We start from the raw sequence: 5569 nt of genomic DNA, 5'->3' as shown, positions 1-5569 counted from the left end.
GAAGGGGTTGAGGAGCTCTGTGGAGTCTCTTATTATATAAGGAAATAATTCCATTGTGAAGGCTCCACCCCCTAAAGGCTCCACCCCCTAATGCCATCATTTTTGAGGGTTAGGATTTCTCAGTATATGAATTTGGGAGGGACACATTCAGACGAGAGCAGCCCTTCTTGCCTCTCGGTAAAACCCAGATGAGAAAACTCAGTTAAGTCAAGTGTCCTTACCCTCCTCTATGATCACGTAACCTACCTCCCCAGTGCCCCATCTGTCCAACACATTTGTCCCTCCTACTCACACTGTTCAGGGTGATTTGTGTAGTCATCTTCTCTCTCTGTCCCCAGTCTCCCACCTTTCCCAGGGACCCCTCTCCTGGCCAGCAGCGACCTTACAGAAGCACCGGTTGAATCATAGCATTGACTCACATCATTCCATTCTTAAAAACATGCAATAACTCCCCCCAAGAACATGCAAATGACATTTGTAAGCACGAGGGGCACCTGGGTGGCTCATTTGGTTAAGCGTCTGATTTCGGCTCAGGTCATGATCTCACAGTTCGTGAGTTTGAGCCCCATATCGGGCTCTGCACCGACAGTGTGCAGCCCACTTTGGATTCTTTGCCTCCCTCTCTCTCTGCCACTTCCTCGTCCTGCTCTCCTCCCTCCCCGCCCCTCTCTCAAAAATAAATAAATAAACAGTAAAAAATTGTAAGCGTGAGACTTAAAGCCCAAGCACAGAATGACAAGTAGCTTTTTGTCTTTTTTTTAATCTTTTTTTTTTTAGTTGAAGTATAGTTGACATGTAATATTATATTAGTTTCAGGTGTACAACACAGTGATTCAACAGTTACATACATTACATACGATAGGCCCACCACAATACGTGTAATTACCACGTTACCATACACAGTTATTACGATATTATTGACTCTGTTCTCTATGCTGTACTTTTCATGTCTGTGACTTAATTGTCAATACCTGGAAGTCTATCCCCCCTAATCCTCTTTAGCTATTCTGCCTACTCCTTTGCCCACCTCCCCTCTTGCAACCACCACTTTGTTCTCTGTATTTTTTAGTGTGTTTCTATTTTGTTGCGGTTTGTTTCTTTTGTTTTTTAGAGGCCACACATAAGTGAGACCATAGGGTATTTGTCGTTCTCTGACTGATTTCAGTTAGCATAATACCCTCACGCTCCATCCATGTTGTCATGAACAGGAAAATCTCACTCTTTTTTTTTTTTTTTTTTTTTTTTATGGCTGAGCAGCATTCTGTTGTATATATAAACCACATCTTCTTTCTTTATCCATCCATCTACAGATGGACACGTAGGTTGCTGCCATATCGTGGCTATTGTAAATAATGCCGCGGTGAGCATAGGAGTGCAGATATCCTTTCGAGTTAGTGTTTGCATTTTCTTTGGGTAAATACCCAGAAGTAGAATTACTGGAGCATATGGCAGTACTATTTTTAGTTTTTGGGGGAACCTCCATATTGCTTTCCACAGTGGCTGCACCAATTTACATTCCCACCAACGGTGCACAAGTGTTCTCTTTTCTCCGCATCCTTACCAACATTTGTTATTTTGTTTGTCTTTTTATTTTTAGCCATTCTGCTGGGGTGAGGTGATACTTCACTGTGATTTTGACTTACATTTCCCGCATGATTGCTGATGCTGGGCATCTTTTCATGTATCTCCTGGCTATCTGCATGTCTTGTTTGGAAAGATGTCTATTCAGGTCCTCTGCCCATTTTCAATCAGATTATTTGGGGTTTTTTTGGTGTTGAGTTGCATGAGGTTTTTTAAATATATATTTTGGATATTAACCCCTTATTGGATATATCATTTGCAAATATCTTCTCCCATTCACTGGCTGTCTTTTCATTTTGTTGATGGTTTCCTTCACTGTTCAAAAGACTTTTTTTTTTTAACATATTCTTCTTTTTTTTTTTTAAGTTTATTTATTTGGAGGAAGAGTGCACATGGGAACAGCAGAGAGGGAGAGAAAGAGAATCCCAAGCAGGCTCTGTACTGTTAGCACTGAGCCCAATGCAGGGCTCAAACTCACAAGCCTCGATATCATGACCTGAGCCAAAATCAAGAGCAAGACGCTTAACTGACTGAGCCACCCAGGCGCCCCTTAAAAGCCTTTTATTTTCATGTACTCCCAGTTATTAATTTTGGCTTTTGTTTCCCTTTCTGAGGAGACATAGTCAGAAAAATATTGCTAAAGCCAATGTCCATGAGCTTACTCTCTGTGTTTTCTTTTAGGAGGTTTATGGTTTCAGGTCTCACCGTTAGGTCTTTAATCCATTTTGAGGATTATATAATCCATTTTGAGGATTATTATTATTATTATTTGAGGTTATTTTTGTGTCTGGTGTAAGAAAGTGATCCAATGTCATGCTTTTCCATATAGCTGTCCAGTTGTCCCAACATCATTTGTTGAAGAGACTGTCTTTTCCCCATTGTGTGTTCTTGCCTCCTTTGTCAGAGATTAATTGACCAGATAAACACGGGTTTGTTTCTGGGCTCTCAGCTCTGTCCCATTGATCTGTGTGTCTTTTTGTGCCCGTACCATGCTGTTTTGATTACCATAGCTTTGTAGTGTGGCTTGAAATCTGGAAGCGTGCTGCCTCCAGCTTTGTTCTTCTTTCTCAAGATTGCATCAGCTATCCAAGCTCTTTTGTGGTTCCATAGAGATTTTAGATGTTTTTGTTTGTTTGTTTGTTCTGGTGCAAACCCAACCAGGATTGCACTGAATCTGTAGGTTCCTTTGGGTAGTATGGACATTTTAACAATATTAATTCTTCCAATCCATAAGCATGGTGTATCTTTCCATGTATTTGTGTCATATTTAATGTCTTTCATCAATGCCTTATAGTTTTCAGAGTAGAGATCTTTCACCTCTTTGGTTAAATTTATGTCGAGTATTTTATTCTTTTTGATGCTTGTTTTCTCATTTCCCTTTCTGCTATTTCATTGCTAGTGCATAGAAACACAACAGGTTTCTGTATATTAATTTTATATCCTATAATTTACTAAATTCATTTATTAGTTCTAATACTTTTTGGTGGAATCTTTAGGGTTTTCCAAGTATATCTAGAACCATTTGTTGTCTGCAAATAGTGTCAGTTTACTTCTTTCTTACCCATCTGGGTAACTTTTATTTGTCTTTGTTTGTTTCATTGCTGTGGCTAGGACCTCCGTACTCTCTGTTAAATAAAAGTAGTGAGAGTGGATATCTAGGTCTTCTTCCTGATCTTAAAAGAAAAGAGTTCAGCTTTTCACCATTGAGTATGATGCCAGATGTGGGTTTGTCATATATGGCCTTTATTATGTTGAGGCATGTTCCTTCTGTACCACTTTGTTGAGAGTTTTTATCATGAATAAAAACTCATGGATGTTGAATTTTTTCAAATGATTTTTCTGCACCTGTTGAGATTATCGTATGATTTTTATCCTTCATTTTGTTAATGTGGTGTATCACATTGATTGGTTTGTGGGTAAGAACCATCCTTGTATTCCTGGAATAATCCCATTTGATCATGGTGAATAATCTTTTTAATGTACATTCTAATTTGGCTTGCTAATATTTTGTTGAGGATTTTTGTATGTTTATTCATTAGGGATGTTGGTCTGTGATTTTCTTTTCTTTTTTCTTTTCTTTTTTTTCTTTTCTTTTTTTTTTTAATTTTGGAGTGCCTTGGATATCAGTATCAGGGTAATGCTGGCCCCATGGAATGACTTCAAAAGCATTCTTCTCCTTCTATTTTTGGAATAGTTTGAGAAAGATAGATGCTAACTTTCCTTTAAATGTTTGGTAGAGGGGTGCCTGGGTGGCTCACTTGGTTAAGTGTCCAACTCGATTTCGGCTCAGGTCATGATCTCACAGTTTATGAGTTCAAGACCCACATAGGGTTCTGCACCAATAGTGCAGAGCCTACTTGGGATTTTCTCTCTCCCTCTTTCTTCCCCTCCACTCCCCACCCTCTCTCTCAAAATAAATAATTAAACTTTAAAAACAGAATTTACCCGTGAAACCATTTGGTCCTGGATATCTGTTTGTTGGGAGTTTTTTATTTACTGATTCAATTTTGTCTGTTCAGATTTTGTTTCTTCAAAATTCAGTCTTGGAAGATTATATGCTTTTAGAAATTTCTATTTCTTCAAATTGTCCAATTTTGGGGCATATTATTTTCTGTAGTAGTCTCTTATAATCCTTGTATTATATTATGCTATATTATATATTATATATATATATACAATATATTATATTTGTATTTCTTTGGGTCAGTTGTAACTTCTCTTTCATTCGTGATTTTCTTTATTTGAGCCCTCTCTTTTTTTCTTGATGAATATGTCTGAAGGTTTATCAATTTTATTTATCTTTTCCAGGAACCAGCTCTTAGTTTCATTTATTTTTATTATTATTTTTTTTACCCTCTATTTGGTTTATTTCCCCTCTCACCTCTACTTTTCCTTCCTTCTACTAACTTTGGACTTTGTTTATTCTTTTGTTGTTTTGTTGTTTCTTTAGGTATATTATTAGATTATTTATTTGAGACTTTTCTTGTTTCTTGAGGTAGGCTTCTATCACTATAAACTTCCCTCTTAGAACTGCTTTTGCTGCGTCCCAAAGATTTTGAACTGCAGTGTTTGCATTGTGATTTGTCTCCTGGTATTACTTGTTTCCTCTTTGATTTCGCTGTTGACACACTGGTTGTTTAGTAACTGTGTTGTTGAACACCCACATGTTTCTGCATTTCCAGTTTTTTTCTTGTAACTGATTTCTAGTTTCATACTGTTGCAGTCAGGAAAGATGCTTGACATGATTTCAGTCTTCTTAAATGTATTGAGACTTGTTCTGTGGCCTGACATGTGATCTATCCTGGAGAATGTTCCAGGATGCATTTGAAAGGAATGTGTATTCTGCTTTGGAGAGGCCATCAGACCCCACTGAGGCTGCCCACCAGATATGGCAAGGTGGGAGCTTCTTTGGAGGGGAGCCTGCCAGGGTGGGTCTTCCGGGGAACACCAGGGCTGGGGAAACAATGCTAGTGAGGTAGATGGAGAGTGTCAGGACTGGCTCGTGCAAATTTTCAGCTATCTATACTGAAGGAGGGCAAGAAAATGGCTCTCACCAACACTTCTGTTCCTGTAGAAAGCTCTACAGATCCCTGCCCCTCTGGCACATATCCTTAAATTAGTCAACAAACCTCTTTCATGTATAACCCAGGCACTTTTCAAACTGTTGCTTCCGTGCTGCATCCCAGGCTGAGTGATAAAGCCTGCTGGCTCTTTAAGGATAGGGACTCAGTTTCCCATAGCCCTCTGTCTTCCCAGAGTTTAGCCCTACTGATTTTCAAAGCCAGATGTTATGGGTTCTCATCTTCCTAGTCCAGGACCCCAGAGCTGCGGGTGCCCAGTGTGGGGCTTGGTCCCCTCACTCACTCCTCCATGTTTGTGATCTCGCTCCCACTGGTAGGTAGTCATGCTGGGTGTTTGGTTTCCAACTGCATCTTTTCCCTACTGACCTTTTCAATGTGACCTTCTCTTTATATGACTTTAGCTGTAG

Source organism: Panthera tigris, chromosome D4, assembly GCF_018350195.1.
Source record: "Panthera tigris isolate Pti1 chromosome D4, P.tigris_Pti1_mat1.1, whole genome shotgun sequence".
Classification (NCBI taxonomy): Eukaryota; Metazoa; Chordata; class Mammalia; order Carnivora; family Felidae; genus Panthera; species Panthera tigris.
The sequence above is the reverse complement of the archived record's forward strand: the minus strand, read 5'-3'. Positions refer to the sequence as shown.